Here is an 18273-nt window from a genome sequence, read left to right as displayed (position 1 = left end):
GGCTCTTCAGGAACTTTATGCAAAATAATGACATGCAAAGGATAGAGGACAGCTTGACGGTCTTAAGTGATTACTTGGACATGGGTATGTCAGTGAAGGGACATCAACTGGTATGTCAGAGAAGTGACAACAACCTATAGCTACTCCTGTAGCGGATTGAGATGGTAGAGGACCTCAATGTTGTCTGAAAATCTCACATCAGTGCAGAAATAGATAAGCTCAGATCTAGAAAAGTTCAGCAGAGATGGCAGCACTAAAGGGGACCGCTATTCACGAAAGTACAGTAAGCTACCAACAATAAACAGTCAACGTACTGCTCAAAAGTGAAGATAAATGATGCTTCTAAGGCTGCTGTGCCTCACTTTTCTTGGCCAATTTTCATGGCTACAAAACCTGGCATGTTACTCAGTTTGCTCTGCTCCCTCTGATGCTCAAAAGTGATTTGGAGTTAATGATCAACTCTAGAGTCCGTTGTCCATTTTCACAATGGTTTATATCGTTGTGATGGCAGACATTGCCAATCCATTGCCAGCCTTTGTGATACCAAAATAGCTATGGATTGGTTTCTAGAATCCTTTGATGTGCCCTATGTTCTTGTATGTTGGCTCACAAGTGGGCATTCCCTACACAGCTTCAATTGAAGGGGCTCAAATTCTGCAATCAGAGTTGCATTGTGATTGCTAAGAACATAGCAACTACTGAAAGTTCAGTGTTTTTGGAGCCAAAGGCTCTCAAATTAAAAGTTACTATTGACTCATGAATATAGGGTTCTTATTGACTTGAGTTGAAGCATGTCAAGGTCGGCGTTGTAGGATAGAGTGGAGTATAGGCTTGAAACTTTTGTTATCCATTGTTATCCATTGACTTAGGTATCCCTGATTTGGATAGAGTTGGCCCGACTTGGTTTTGAGGACTTTGTCTTGGTTTTAGCTATACCTTTGCTACTTGGTTTTGAGGACTTTGTCTTGGTTTTAGCTTTACCTTTGCTACTGTGCATGTAGTCTCAATTGGTTTGTTATGTTGTTAGAGCCAAGTGGAATGCATAGCCATGCACACATAAATGATCATATGCAAACTTGCAAGAAGGCTTCATGTTCTAATTTATCATATCTATATATATAAATTTGTCTAATAATTCTTCTCACAAATGGATGACCTCAATCCTAGCAATAGTCCATGGGAAGCTTCATGGCTTGTTTACCTTAGTGACAACACACATGTCCATGACTTGGTACTCACTACAGTTGTATTACTATTAGACTCATTTGGGCTCTCTAGTCCCATAATGATATTTGGTCTATTTGTTTACAAATAGAAAGTGGAATATCATTGGAATATTAATGAGTTGAGCCTACTAAGCCCAATCATAGTCTTATAGCAGACTATATCTTTAGCTTTTTCTTTCTCTGCTACCTTCAGCAAGGTTTGTCGAGTCTTCTTGGTATAGTAGTCCTTTTCATAGTAACGTTGGTTGCCACAAAAGTATCACTTCATGTTGCGTTTGTTTTTGAATGTAGAATTTGATGAAGAACCTTTGAATGTTTTCATATAAAGTAGACATCTTGGTTCTAGTGGTAGCTTATCTTCTTCTCTTGTTTCAATGATGTTAACAATTTTGGATAAGGGAAATTCATAAGAGAAGAAATGTGTTTTCATAGTTCTCTTTGTTGGGGTCCCCCCCCCACAACGGTCTTTTCATTTCCTTGTATAGCTGCATCATAAGAACACCAATCTTTGCATAGTCCTTAATGAACTTGCAATAAAACCCCATAAAAAATTGTAATTCAACTATGTGAATTGGTGCAAGCCAAGTCAAAATAGACTCAACATTTATTTAGTCCATATGTATCCCTCCCATAAAGATAATATGACCCAAATAGCCTACCTCCATAATAAAGAACTTGCATTTTCTTTCTTTAGCAAATAATAAATTCTCTTGGAGCAGCATAAACAATAGTTGAAGTGGTCAAAATATTTCGCTTTTATCTTATTATAGATGAGGATATCATCTAAGAAAAACCTAGAACAAACTTACCAAGATAGGGTCAAAAGATTCTATTTATAAGTTTCATAAAGGTAGCTTGAGAATTGGTAGTTTCATAAAGGTAGGAGACTTGGTCAAACCAAAGGCACATAAGCTTCACATAGTAGTTGCTTGACACTCATTGATATATTGTGTCATTGGTTGATTATTCATCTTGCACTGATCCAAAATTGAGCCACCATTTACAAACCTTACCCTTGAGAGAAATTGGCCTCTAGGGCACGTAAGTTCTCGATGTCTGACGCAAGCTATGCAATTCTTGCCACTTCTATGTGAAGGTGTTGATTGCATTTGACTCCTACAAAGGCTGGAGAGACAACTAGTGATATAATTGGTGGCACCAAATCTCCCTTTCCACCCAATGGTGTGATTTATACATGACATGACCAATGAGTTTGCATGAAGGACAAGACTATAGACCTATAGCATGCTGAATATTATTATCAACTTTATTCTCTAGACCTTCAGATCACCATTCTATATTCTAAAACATGAAAAAACTAGCCACAGTATCATCCAATAAATCCTCTTCGATGTTTTCATGCATGACATCATCTAGAGGCTCCACACCCAAAGTCGGTCCCAAAATCACAAACTCCTCCAAATGGACTACCCATAGAAGCAGACATGGGTAGATCAAACTCCTCCATCTTGGTCTAGAGTATGTGCGAGAAGAACTTAAAGAAATGTGAAAATTAGAAAAAACAAAAGAAACCACCAATAAGGACTTCAACGTGTTGAAGTCGTATCACCACTGCATCTTGAAGTTCATCTTGAACCGAACTTTGCAAGTACGAAGCTTTAATCTTGAATTTGAGCTACAAGAAGTCAAAGAACATCACAAACCTTGAGCCAAAATGTGGAAATGAGCAACTAAAGCTAGTTGGAAACTCTCCGGACAACAAAACCTAGAAAAACATAAGTCATTTTTTGCTTTTAATGGTCAGCAGAAGAGATTTTGGGGATGGATACACACTTAAAACAAGTCATTTTTTCTTTTGGATGGATAATTGACACCCTCCTTTGCTCTATTTAAGAAAAAAAAGGGCTAGGAAGTTTGGACAATTTGATACATTGGAATGGAAGTATAAAACCAAACTCCCAACAAACTGCAAACAACTAGTTCTAGGGCAAATGAGACACCGTTGGACTACAAGTAGCGCATCATAGATATCTCATGCTACAAGTTAAATTTCAATCTCCTTTTTGAAAAAACGTTGTACAAGACTTCAAGCTTTACACTTTTTGTTTGTATTGTCTCGATTCAAGTTCTATGTTAAACGATAGTGTCTCTGCAAGAATTGATAAAAATTAACTTGGGGAAGGTAAGTGGCAACCAGCCCTCTTTCTGACTCTCTCTCTCTCTCTCTCTCTCTCTCTCTCTCTTTCTCTCTCTCTCTCTCTCTCTCTGTGCCTGCCCCTTCAAGGCAGGCATCGCAACAAAACTTCTTTGTGATTATAGTAGCAACAACTAGCAACTAGATGGAAGTGTAGCGGCAGGATCTTCAACTCTAATACCAATGGAAGGACATCGACATGAGAACAAAATTGATACCATGCCATGCCAGTCCTCCATATAAGCACTCCATGCTAATATCGTCTAGCACACAGTAACCCGAGTGGTCTAGCCATAGTACATAGCTATTACCAATGATATATAGCCAACCACCCCATGTGTGTGGTACTACGTGACCTCAAGCATGTACAAGCAAGCCTAACCACCATGGTAATTCACTATCAAAGGCTCTAGACCATGTCCATTATCGATCTTACTCTCACAGCATTCTTGGAAATACCATTATCATGACAATTAGTTCTATTAGAGCATAAGGAGTGAGAGGAGCTTAGCTGAATATTGTTGAAGCCATATCTTTGGGTAAACCATCCCCACCACTTATAGTTAAATGTCTAAATAAATGAACTAGAACAAAAGGCCAGTTGTCCAAATCAGGCTAGCTACTCAAACTTTTAACTAACCAAAAATTCAAACAACTCTGTGTGTGTGTGTGTGTGTGTCTCTCTCTCTCTCTCTCTCTTTGTCTCTTTGTCTGTTTGTCTATCTGTCTGTCTCTACCTGCCTTGAAGGTAATAGGCGTCACAACAAAACTTCTTCGTGATGATGCACTTAGTCATCATAGCCCATGGTCACTGATACTTTGCACCCAAGGTAATAAGAATGATACATACACAAGGTCACAGGTTGATTAATAGTTTTGCTTGAGAGGAGCCATGTAAAAAGAGCTAGAATGCATGACATAAGAATAGTTTGAAAGTGGCTAGGTAAAAGTGAGCAAATGGATCCCAAAACATATGAGAACTCTTTGAGGTTCCTTGTCATGAAAAGACCAGTGCATAACGTGTCACATTGAAATTTTCAGGAATAAAAAGCATAGTTGCTACCGATAGGCTTTAGCAAAACAATGGAAAGAAGATCCTAAAACAAGGTGGCATAGCCACTAAGTTCGTATATTAATAAGATACAAAATTAAAAAAAAATGATAAAATAAAATCTTCCAACGACATGTAAAAGGGAAAGACTGCATTAGTAAATTGGGAGAGCAAAAAAAACAATTGAAAGAAAAATGCATATGGGGTGAGGAGGATGAATGAAAAGGGTAGAGGAGAGGTGAAACTAGTGGAAGGACTAATAACATAACTAGGCCAACCAACTCAGCTCATCCACTCTCAATACACTGCCTCCTGCCTCCTTCCAACACCTCTTTTCACACTACCATAAAAGCCACAATCACTGCCGCATCATAACCTCCCACATCCATGCACCTATATAGGATCAACGGATGCAATGCTAGGGCCATTGACTTTTTGCTCCGAGATGGATTGCAGTCCTTTAGAAAATCCTACAACCAACACTTTTTCATGAAGAACCCCTTCAAATGCCTCCAGCAGATCTTCCAATCCAAGATGAAGAGGATAACTTCCCCATTCATATATATGACCAGCCATAAGTGAAGCCTGCTCCACTAGATATGGACTGGCATCAAAGGATTAACTTCTTCCAAGTATTTGAGGATATCATGAGCTTAAGCCATTGGAAGGGACTAACCTCAATTTAATGCTAGATATAACTAAGATGAGAGCTTTGATGGATATCATACAATAGAGTTTTAAGAAATGGAGGGCAACACATCCCCCCAAATCAAAACATGAGGGATGTGTTGATACTAAGGGAACATGAGCAGAAAATCAAAATTTGCGAGGAGAAAATCAAAATTTGACAAGAATGTTGCTTGGGGATACTAAAGAGACTCCAAATGGAGGATCATAAGGGGTAGTAAAACCAAAGAAATCAAGGTGAAGCAAAGCACCAAAGACTTAGTTAGCCAATAGACTCAGCTTGTTATCAACAATTGGTCAAGTTTCTACTTTATCTTGCCAACATCAAGCCCGACCTCATGTTCTTACTTGGGTTGCCCTATCTTGCATATGTACCAGGGGAGATACATTAGATGGCATGCCTTCATGTTTTGGACTTAAAGGGCACCACAAGAGTTAGAATCACCTACTTCCATAGGTAATGTAATTCATATGGGTCAAAGATGTGGACATATGGCAATGCACTAGCTTGTGCTAGGTGCACTGATGCCGTGCCGTAGAAGAAGAAATCCACCATTGTTCTATGTTTGATGGAATTAGAGTACCAATCAACATTTATGGAGTTGTGTTGCCTTTATGGCTTAGTAAGATTTCTAGAAGACATGAAGGTATTACAAGTTTATTAAATGGTGAATATTTACATGAAGATTTATATGAACAACTATATTTTCATAGGGATCATGAGCTCACTCTTTATATAGGCATTGACACTAGAAAGTCCACACATGATTTGCATAGACATGAGTTCAAGCATTCGATTGCACAATGAAGTAAGGAGGAATTAGAAACAAGGACTTAAGGAGATACAAGTGAGTCAAAGAGATTGCAACTTGTAGGGAAGTTGGAGAATTTGTGAGTTGCAAAAGGAGCAAGCACTATGATCCCATTGAAGCTCGCATTCGAGGCACACAAGATAAAACACTATTTGTTCATTGTCATAGCCAAAGTATTGTTATTATAGTTTGGAAGAGGCTAAATATGAAAGATCAATAAAAGTAGCTAGGTTTTAGAGGATGAGTGGACGACAAGGATGATCTTTGTAAGGAAGGATTGAGCAATAATCTAGGGCATTGAAAAGGTGAATTGGATCCACACTATATGACAAGCTAGGAAACAAAGTAAAAACTATAGCTAAGTTCAAAACAAACGCCCCTCTTACAAAATTTGCCTTGATTTTGGCTAGTGCATGGGCTAGCTGAAAGTGTTGGTGTCTTGTTTGAGTCTATCCTCAAGTCTCCAAAGTGCCTTTTGGAGCAAGTAGGAGAACAAAAGAGTGCCTTCGATATGTTTGTGTAGTACTATCATGTAGTGTTGATAAATTATTTAAGGTTGCAATGCATGAAGCATAGCATGGCCTCCATTACACTCCACTTTTATCAAATGTTAGTTTAAGGTCAATCTTGCAAGAATATCTTACGATAACCATTATTCCTACATACATGCATGACTTTATAGTGTCTATATCAAAGAGCAAATTATCAGGTCCACTAGCGCATAATAGCTTCCGTGTACAGTTAGCTTCAATGACCTCAATGTTTAGTGATAAACCATGAACATAATTAATTGTGGGATATTTGGGCATGCCTGCATAAGTCGTATGTCAATGTGTGGGTGGGCATATCCAATACGATCACAAGAGTGCCAATGATTAGGGGAAGGCATTTGGAAAGAAGTTATACTTGTTGTCGAATAAGCAATGGACACTTGGCAAGCTGAGAAATCCCATAAACAAGAATGCAAAAAGAGGGGGGGGGTGTGTGCAATTATAAGGCAGTCTACACCACTATTGGCCTCATACCTTTCTCGGCCTTTTGGCTAAGATCAAGTGTAGCATCTACTCTTATCAGTTTAATATCAATGTAAATACTCGGGGGGGTCACTCATCATATATAACCCTATCACATGAGTTCAACAGAAGGTTATTTTTAATTCCTAAATTTTACAAAAATTAATTTACATAAGGGAGTATTTAAAGTAACTTTAAAAAAAATTATAGATTTGTATAGAAAAAGGGTACATTTTTGTATAGAAAAAGGGTACATTTTATTAAGAAATTTTTTATAGCAGCAGATAAGGGATTTTACAAATAGGCCTTGAACGCACGCAATATAGAAAGGTTTATTTGTAGTGACCTCCCTGAGTGTAAATATAAAATGAGAGAGAGAGAGAAAAAGGTACATTTTACTAAGAAATTTTTTACAGATAAGGGATTTTACAAATAGGCCTTGAACACATGTGATATAAAAAGGTTTATTTGTAGTGACCCCCCTGAATGTAAATATAAGATGAGAGAGAGAGAGAGAGAGAGAGAGAGAGAGAGAGAGAGAGAGAGAGAGAGAGAGAGAGAGAGAGAAGACACGAGACAAAAAAAAATTTACATAAAGATAAAAATATAAATACTTTATCCGCGTCCGCGCGCGTGTGTGTGTGTGTGCATAAGCATAGAGCCACATAGAGGGGCCGAGAGAGAGAGAGAGAGAGAGAGAGAGAGAGAGAGAGAGAGAGAGAGAGAGAGAGAGAGAGAGAGCTAGAGTTGGACACCTGGATCTGAGAAATATGGGGAAACAATGACAAAGAGAGCCGATGTGGCTTTCATATAGGTTGGCTGAAGAAATCGTTGTGCTGAACAATTTTATGAAGATTTACTATAGGATTTACAATTTGAAAACAGTCACGAACAATGAAGTTGGTACAGTGTTGGCGCAGGAATTCACTGCATCTACTCATGGAGTAGATGTGGATTGGGATGACTTTGCCCAACATAAAGACATGAATCTGCACTCGGCTAGCTTGGACAGCACGTGTAATAAGCACGAACGTGATGTAGGCATGGCTATAACAAAATGGGAGCTTGTAAGTTTACAGGATCAACGGAAGTTTAGCGTGGAGCAAGAAGGTGTACTGCATGAGTGGAAGGGTACAGTGTCAAAGGAGAATGCAAGATTGCATGTAGATTTTGAGGTTGCTATTGCAACTGAGGGCGAAGCCCTCACAAAAGTTGAATCAATTGTACATACACTTAGGTGGGTGCATAGTGAAGTGACAATTTATTACATGGTAGTATACTGCAGGATGATTTCTGGAAGAATGTAGCAAAACTTGAGGTAGAACTGGATGCAGCAAAAGTAATATTTGAATTAGCAAAAAGGCAGTGAACCAACGTTGGAGAGCATTACAAAGCAAGCTCAAGTTTTTTGAGCAATGTGCAACATCTAATTGAGAAGTTCCCAAGTTAGGGTCCCAGAGTTCTGAATCCAGCACCAACTCACCATCCCACAGGCTCTGCAATAGACTATGAACGTGAATATTGAATGGTGAGATTCTTAACTTCCATGTACAAATTGATGTTTTAGTTTTTAGAGTTGGGTCCTCTTACAAGTAGTGTGTACTTACCCTTTCAATAAATATGTAGGTGTGTTTTCTATGGGCTTGGATTTTCTCAAGAAACTATTGATGTGCTTTTTGCACCATGCTTGCACACATACCACATCATGTGTGCAGCATTCCATTTTTATGAGAACTTGTAATGTATTCATCCGTCCTGCAATGTATTGGTGTCAAATGCATGGTTGGCTACCATGGGCTATGACAAAGCATGTATATTTTCTTCACTCTTTTTTTCTTATTACTTATTACTTAATAGAGGAATATAATATTGTACAAGCTGAACATTTGAAGTCAGTTATTTAGTACTAAATAGTACTGTTTATGTGATTTAGCAATATTTAGGATTTAGAACTATTTGGCATTTAGCAATGTTTAACATTTTGCACTATCTACACTTTAGTACTATTTAGCATTTAGTAGTATTCAACACTATTTAGCATTCAATAGTACTATTTAGCTTTTAGTACTATTTAACACTATCTAGCACTGCTAGTATTGTGTGTTTCAGCACTATTTAGCATTTAACACTATTTTGCATTTAGTAGTATTTGTCATTTAGTACTATTCAGCACTATTTAGCATCAAGTACTATTTAGCATTTAGGATTGTTTAGCATGTAGTAATATTAGCACTACCTAGCATTTAGTACTATTTAGCATTTAGTACTAAAAGCATAAGCATTTAGTACTATTTGGCACTATTTAGCATTGCTAGTATAGTTGTGTTTCAGCACTATCTAGCATTGCTAGTATTGTGTATTTAGTACTAAAAGGATAGCTAAAAAGGCTAAATATTTAGTACTATTTAGCAATATCTAGCACTGCTAGTACTATCTTTCAACATTATTTAACATTTAACACTATTTGGCATTTAGTAGTATTTGGCATGTAGTATTATTCATCACTATTTAGCATTTAGTACTATTTAGCATTTAGGACTATTCAACATTTAGTAATATTAGCACCACCTAGCATGTAGTACTATATATCATTGAGTACTAAAAGGATAGCCTAAAAGGCTAAATAGTATTAAGCATTTAGTACCATTTAGCACCATCTAGCATTTAGTACTATTTAGTATTTAGTACTATTTAGTTTTTAGAACTATAATTTATTATTTAGTACTATTCATCATTTAGTACTATTCAACATTCAGTACTATTTAGCATTTAATACTATTTATCATCTACTATTCAGTACTCTAAGTTAGCAGTTAATACTATTTAATATGTAGCATTTAGTACTATTTAGTAGTATCAGTAGTATTTAGTAGTATTTAGCACTAGTTAGCACTTAGTACTATTTAGTATTAGTAGTATTTAGCAGTATTTAGTACTATTTAGTATCAACAGTATTTAGTAGTATTTAGCACTAGTTAGCACTAGTTAGCACTTAGTACTATTTAGTATTAGTAGTATTTAGTACCCTAGTTAGCACTTAGTATTATGTAGCAATATTAGGATTAGCATTAGTACTATTTAGTACTTAGCGGTATTAGTAGTATTTAGTACTATGTAGCAGTACTTAGCAGTATTAGTAGTATTTAGCACTATTAGTAGCACTTAGCACTTAGTATTGTTTAGTACCAATCACATATGGACTCCAACAAAACCAATGGAAATATGGCCCTTGAGGGGTCCCCTTTAGGGACAAGGGCTATGTTGGAATATGTCCCTTGCCCCTAATGGAGACCCCTCAAGGGCCATATTTCCTTCAAGTTTAAATACTACTATTTTTTTGATTATTGTCTATCTTTAAATAATCTATTTTCCTTTTGAAATCAATTTCAAATAATTGTTCTTTTTCTTACACAAATAGGTAAAGACACCGAAATACCATGTCCAAAAAAGTTAAAGACTGGTACAAAGCAAGCTGAAGCTATTGAAAAGGAGAAATGCGAAACTCCTAACATTTCAAATGTGTTCATAGACACCAAGAAAGAACAACAGGTAGAGGGGCATGCCTTGTGTGGAAAAGCAGACAATGAATAACTATTCGATGGAAGTCGGTTGGAAGATGACAACTCCTTGGAGGATGAGGGGATCTGGAATATGATGAGGATGAAATGTTGGACAAAGTAAAAAAGTAGCAAGCAGTGGCACAGGGGGACCTGAAAGTTGTAGAGGAGAGTGGTAGGACTAATTTTTTTTCCTATGTGGCCAAAAGAGGGTATTTATTTTTATAAGTTCCTGTCTTATCTATTTCATTTATTCTTGTTTTATATATTGCATCTATTCATGTATTATATATTGTTCAGCACATGAAAGTTTTCCAGTTAAGGAAGCTCTTACTAAGATGAAGCGCCACATACAACACAAGAAAAATCTGTTGTGCGGTCATTGTACAGAAGCAAGAATATAGAGGAAAAGGAGGGTATGTATTTTTTTGTGAAGATGCACATTTACAGTCTTCTGTCTACAACACCTCAAACACATTTCTGATTTGACTTTATTTTTTTGTAGACAATCTAGTTGGAGACATCGAAGATAATTAGCACTTGGATGAAGATGATCTGTTGAACTTAGTGTGAAGAGAGTGGGAGAGAAGTAAGGAGTCTCACTTGCAGCTTTCTCATATACACAATGGGGGAATACACACAAAAGTGGAGGCTGAAAACAGTTTTCCTCTTCTTAGTTGTAAAAGCCAAAAGAATCTCTCTTAGTACAAAAGGAATAAGTGAACCCTATATGTGGGTCTCAAACCAAACTCAGCTAGCTAAGGTGGCATACTAACTGAGCCACTAACTAGAGTACATAAGGATAGCTGTCATCCAGCTATTATTCATGGGCAGTGTACCAACCGCATTTGCAGCTAACAAGTCGGTGACATAAATGCACAACGGTCACCCTGGCATATCATGAGTGGAGCTCGATATCGAAACACTCCTCCTCGAGCTCAATCCCAATTCCTACACACCAAGCAGGTCTCTGAACTTGCGTAGCTTCTCTGCACCCAATGCCTTCGTGAATATGTTAGCTACTTGATCCTCTGTGCTGACATAAACTAGATCAATAAAATCTACTAGAGCCTTCTCCCACTGGCTCTCTGCAAATTCTCTACATCCACGTAAACATTATTGAAAGCATTCATCTCAAACATCTGGATGCCAAATTTCTTTTTAGTCTTCCAAGTCATTGTGCCACTTACACAATGGTATCCTCCAAGCTTTTCTCTAGCACATTGGTTTGTTTCTTGACGTGCAAGCCTTATAGAACACGGTGTTGGCAATGGCATTGTAGATATCTTATACTTTTCCTCCATAGCAGACTTGAAAATTTTAAAAATAGAGTTGTAAGCTTCACGACTTACACCAACAACATCACAAGCTCCAAGCACTTGCTTTGCTTGGACGAGGCCCTTGAAATCCTTCATTACCTCTCTAGCAACTTGTTTACATAGCCCTTTTTGTCTAGGGTCCTTCAACACTTCCATGACATCACTTGGCTTTATTAAACTTCTTAGAACATATGAAGGATCACTATCATCCATTTCCATTGTTCCATCACATCCTCCATGAAATTCCTAAAGTAGAGTACAAATGAGTCTTAGTGGAAAGAATACAACACCACAAATATTTTGGGGTAAGAAATTTCATTGAAAATTTGGGGAACTAACCTTGTAGCCCATATTCTCCTCTTTTGAGCACCACTATTGGTTGACAATGCATCCATAGATTGCAATTGTCTTTTCCTCTCTTTCAGTCCCAAAGGTGTTCCCTTCAACTTTTGTACTCGTTCTATTGACTTCTCTCATTCCTTCTCAAGAGCACGTTGAACTTGGCCATAGATAGACCTTTCCAAATCTTGTTTGCTTTCAGCAAGCTTCTGGATTGATTCTTCCAATTCATGTCGCTCCAAGTATAGTGCATGTGCTTTGTCACTGAGTTCTTTGTTTTGCAATTGGAGATCCTACATACTATTATGCATTGCCACAATAGTAATATTTCCCAAATGTGCAAGTTTTGCTTAGGCTCTCTGCACCTCGCTTGCTTGCATAGGCAATGTCTGAGAATGGTTCAATCGATTACAATAATCGAGCAATCCAGCATGTCCCTTGCTGACAAACCAAACAACATCATGCACTGTATGAAAAGGAGGATTCTTTTGGGTGGCAGGGTCTAAAGGATACAAGTTTCCATCCACCCAAAGGTCAAGATGCTTCTTCCCTTGTAATGGAAGACTGTGGAGCACACTTTGAGGAGTTCTACTATATCCCAAAGAGCGTGTGCTTGCATATTCTACCTCCAATTTTAGGTTCACATGGTACTTGTTGGATATGTCCTCAAATGGTGCCATGAGTACTCAAAGAGAGGTATGAGTGATGCAGGCTAAAATGTAGAGGAGAGCTAGCAAAGATGGAGCAGTGAGAGGGAGAGAGTAGCAAGGAAGAGGGAGGAGGAGAAGCAGATGAGGGCAAGAGGAAGAGGAGGAGAAGAGTAGAGTGACAGGTGTAGAAGGGAGGGAAGGAGCTACTGTAGAAGGGAGGAGGAGGGGAGAGATGCTATAGGAGGGAGGAGGAGAGGAGAGATTTTGTAGGAGGGAGGAGGAGAGGAGAGGGATCCTGGGCAGCTGGAGAAGGAGGGGAGAGGAAGGAGGGAGGAAGAGTTAGAAGGAGGAATAGGAGGGGAGAGGGAGGAGGGAGGAGGAGGAGCAAGACAGAGGAGGGGAGAGGAGGAGGGAGGGGGAGCGAGGGAGAGGGAGAGGGAGAGGGAGAGGGAGGAGGAGGAGGGAGGGAGGGAGGGAGGGAGAGGGAGGAGGGAGGGAGAGAGAGAGAGAGGGAGGGAGGGAGATTCGAAATTTGAAATTCAAATTTCAAAAAGTGGCCCCCTCCCCTCATTGATGGGGGGAGAGGTGGGCTCAAATGTGGGCTTAACCCACCTAGGTTGGGTTGGTTAGGCCTCTTTGGGATCCTCCAGGCCCCTTGCATTAGCCCACTAAGCATTCCCTAATCCATTCCTTATGAGGCCCTTTTGAGACCCCAATTCTCCCCTAATGATAACTTAAAACAAAGTCATATATTCCATCATAGAGAATGCATATATTGTAAAGAGGTGAAATTCATGGTCCTGGATACAACTGCCCTAAGCCCAACACCATGTACAATGCCATTGATAGTTGGGCTTTACACAGTGGACAAATAGATCTAGTCGGCAAGTAATCTACTAGACAATAAATATGATATTTGTGGCCAAAAGAGCATGATAGCAAGTTGAGTTATTAAACAAACACTGGCATATTCGGCACAAACAATTGTCTAGGCTATCAGAGGGAGGGGGTTGCATGACATATGGTTGAGAAGATGGATGTCGACAAATAGCTAACCACACCTCCATGCTTGCATCTTTGATTAGTGTTGCATGTGCATCGTGGGCCTCTTGCCACAATCGTGTGTTAAGGTCCTCCAGCATCTTCAATTTGGCAAGAAGAGCTATAATCTCATTCTACAGCTCTGGCTTGGTTTGTGCTCTTTCGATCTCTAAATGTTGGACTTGCTCAAACCAGCAGGCTACGTTCTCTTCATGGGGCTACACCACTTGTTGCTCTAGTGGTCCTCGTGCACCCTCGAATGCCCTGGACAATTGTGACTCAATGATTGTCACTTTAGTATGACCATGCTTATGCTTGTCCTTATAAGATGAGAAGTCCACCTGGATACCCTTAATGAAGTGTGCATACAAGAATTCTGCAAAGCTCGTTGCCACTTAATTATGGTGTGGTGCCTTTCTATATACCTCAATATATATATGCCTAGCATTTGGCCGAATTTGTTTGTCTCGGAAAATTGTTATCTTCCACCTCTTATGCTAGTCCAAAGATTGGGTTGGGATGCTTCCATGTCCCTCTATTGTTCTTCTACATCTCCTTGCTTGGCTGCCTGAGGCTTTCTCTTCATCAGCCTCTAAGGTCTAGATTTCCAAAAGCTCTTATTTGGATACAGGCTTGTTCACTTCTTTCCATTGCATGCCTGCAAAACCAATGACCATGGTGTTGATTGCTATTTCGTATGTGATACTTATTGGACAAAAGACATAAGCAATGATACATCTAATATTAGAAGCATGCAAAAATTGAATCATTAAACATACAGACCTCTAGATTGAGTGTACATAGATGTACATGCAATATTGTCTGGCACATTCTCGGGCACTGTGCCGGAAATGTTGCATAGCTACTCGAATTGCAAGCATTGATGATCAGCACGTCCAGCCTCCTCTTGCATCAATGGATGTTTGCTTGCTCTCTTCTCGATCCTTCCTCCTCCTAGTGCAGAGGAGGAGTATCCTCTCCTTGTGACATTCTCATAGGAAAGTTGTAAGTGTAGTTTGGATAGTGAAGTGTAGATGAATGCTTGGTGTACAATAGTATGCAAGTCTACATCCATCAAATTCAACATTTGTGAGGTGCCGATGTGTGAGGTAGGACACAAGATGCAAATGTCACATGCAATATGCTCTATGAAAGATGAAGATGTTACATATCCCATGTAAGATTTAGGAAATTTGTGAGAAATTTAAAACAATTTTATATGCACAACTTGTATTCTTACATGCAGAGGACCCAATACAAATGGACACATCTCCTACAAAACTAGAAACTATTGATGTTCAAATATTCAACCTATGGATGACCATCGTTACTCTGCTCCATCGATACAAATTCCTTGGAACAAAACAAAACTTGAACCATGTTGCCAAAGGGGTATTAATTCCTTGGAACAAAACAAAACTTTTGATACATGCACAATTTGATGTCTTTGACACCAGAAATGAGCTCAGAAAGCCCAAAAACCTTGATAACGAATGCAAACATGGGTACCTTTAGATGACACCCCAAAATGCCATCTGGGAAAATAGTTTCTGCCCTCAAGGAAGTCAAAATTCCCTCTCTAGAACTCAAACTTACCGCTCTAGAATTCAAACTTCCTACTCCCCCCTCTCCCCCCCCACCTCTCTCTCTCTCTCTCTCTCTCTCTCTCTCTCTCTCTCTCTCCCTCCTACTTTCCCTTCCCCCCTCCTTTTTCCCTTCCCCCCACCTCCCCTTCTCCCCCTCCCCTTCTCCCCCTCCCTTCTCTCCCTCCCCCCCCCTTTCCCCCCCCTTTCCCCCTTCCCCCCCCCTTTCCCTCCGTTCCTCCCCCTCTCCCCTTTTCCCCTCTCCCCCCTTTTCCCGTCTCCCCCCCATTTCCCCTCCCCTCCCCTCCCCTCCCCTCCCCTCTATCAAAGAATGTAAGATCGTGCTAAACCTAGTGCAATTAGATGAGCATAAGAACTACGGAGGCTCAAAGCATATAAGAAACTCCATGAAAGAGATGATGAGAAACTATGAATCAATCTATTTCAAATCTATATATCAACATTACATGATAGGCCTCTTATATAGAGAGTGCCCTTAGAATAGTCAACATCTGTGGGATCCTTTGGTCCACATCTCTCCTTGTGGATATCCTCAATCCACATCTCCACATCATGTAGTCCACATCCTAGGATGGCTACTTTAATACATTCCTATACCATACCTTAGCCTCTAATATGTGCTCATGGCATGATATCTCAACACCTCCCCTTGGTGCCATGATCCATTGGCTATTGCAAGGTGGTCAGATTTGAGTTACAAGATCAAATTCTCCTCTGGGTGCTTACATGGATACTCTCAGGTGGTCAGGTATGATTTACAAATGTGTGGGCTAAAGGTGGCAAGGTTTTTGCTTCTCAATACATATTGTTGATGGCGTTCTCTTCTTTGCCTAATGTAGCTTGATGTATGATGCTTTGTGCCTTAATGCTTTATGTGTGGATGCCATGTTCTGTGCTATGGCCATCTCATGCACTTGTGCTTTTGGCATGCTTTTTGCATTCATGCGTCACTTTTCCATTTCTTGTAAAGGTCTTACCATGAGCTTCGTTTTGCTTCTGTCTAATTGCTAACAATGATTTTGACTTGACAGGCACGTAGATCTAAAAAAGGTGATCACTTTTTCTTTTTGGAGCGCGTGCAAATTCTTCCTGGATTGGAAGTTATGGCTTGTCGAAGATTCTGTGAAGAAGAGGGGGCCTTGATGATGTGGTATAGGGATTCATATGTTGAATTCCAAATTGTGCTTAACAAGAGGTTGTGTGCTTAGAAGGCACATGCTTATGTGGCACTTTTAACTAATCCTGATCCTAAACCTAACCATGGTTTAGTGTAGGTTGCTTGACCAATGACCAAACCTAGGGTGGCCTGACTCAACCACAATCCAACCCTATGTACCAGTGACCACACCAAGGTTAATTGCACTTAACCAAGGTAGAGACTTATCCTACCATGTGTCATACTTTTAACCAAATGAGTTTAATCCAAAGTTTAACAAACCTAATCTTAGTTACATCATATCTTGACACGTGTCAGTCAAGGGGGTTGCTATGTGTCATAATGTCTAGCCTTAATGATCTTTGCAGGAGCTGGGTTGTAGAGGCTTCATTGACAATGATGATAGGAGGAGCATGAGCTTGTGAGCGGCTAGAAGTTGCACACGTCGTGGTGGCTAGTTGACCCATCCTATGGGTTGCTCGAAGGTGGGCCATTTGTTGAGCATAGGAGGCGATGGAGCGTGGCTGTTCAGACTAGGAGATGTTTGGGTTGAGCAGCAGAGTTTGCGTTGTGGGAGGCTGGAGGCTCCTATTTGTTTGCTGCTTGCTTCTGTTGCTTGAGTCGTGTGGTGGGTTGCTTAGGTGCTGCACGCTGTGAGCTGCTAGTTAGAGGAGCAGGTTCTCTTGAGAGGCACTGAGGTGGAGTCGCTGTGATCTCGCAGGTGGCCCGTTGAGGTGGTGAGACTTTTCTGGACCCTTGGAGCTCCTCGATGTTCATCGAAGCTAGGCTGAGCGACCCCAGAGCCACCTCTAGGACCCTGCTGTGAATGCTGAACCTTTTTCACATGCCGCCTTGCTAATTTGTAAAGATAGGGCATATTCTTGCTATCTTTTCATGCTTCCTTAATCCAGGGATCATCTGATGAGGTTGTAGCTGTATGAGCTTGAAAGTGCTGGCCAGTCGTGAGGTGCTATGGCTGGACGTCATAGAAATCTCCCTTGTAGATGCTGGTAGGTCACTAATAGAGCCACCTTAGTGGAGTCACATTGGATTGAATGCTGCCTTTGATAGAGTCGCCTTAGTGGAGCCATGTTGGACTGAAGGTGCTGAAACTATTTGTTCGAATGACTGAGGATTTCAACTATGGGAGGATGGCTCACTAGACCGATCATAGATTGGATTGGGATATAGTCTCTCTAGAACATTGCTCACAGTGTCGCTAATCTCCTTCTCCAAGATATCTCAAGAAGTTGCTCTCATAAAAGAAGGACGAGATGCACACTCATGAACTCCCTCAATCTAAATCTAGGCTTAGCTAAACTTATGCTCTGATACCATGTCAAAGAATGTAAGATCGTTCTAAACCTAGTGCAACTAGATGAGCATAAGAACTACAGAGGCTCAAAGCATATAAGAAACTCCATGAAAGAGATGATGAGAAACTGTGAATCAATCTATTTCAAATCTACATATCAACAATACATGATAGGCCTCTTATATAGAGAGTGCCCTTAGAAAATTCAAAATCTGTGGGATTCTCTATTCCACATCTCTCCTTGTGGATATCCTCAATCCACATCTCCACATCATGTAGTCCACATCCCAGGATGGCTACTTTAATACATTCCTATACCATACCTTAGCCTCTAATATGTGCTCATGG

The 18273-nt window shown here is 39.8% G+C and overlaps 1 pseudogene; it reads left to right on the top strand.

Moving 5' to 3' along the window:
- The first annotated feature begins 6952 nt into the window (after positions 1-6952).
- LOC147881248 (U2 spliceosomal RNA) lies at positions 6953-7057 on the top strand (annotated as a pseudogene).
- Positions 7058-18273: the final 11216 nt, after the last annotated feature.

This window comes from Dipteris shenzhenensis, chromosome 31 (assembly GCF_047967505.1).
Source record: "Dipteris shenzhenensis isolate YYH24624 ecotype China chromosome 31, Dip_SZ_1.0, whole genome shotgun sequence".
Lineage (NCBI taxonomy): Eukaryota > Viridiplantae > Streptophyta > Polypodiopsida > Gleicheniales > Dipteridaceae > Dipteris > Dipteris shenzhenensis.
This window is presented reverse-complemented; position numbering and strand designations above follow the sequence as displayed.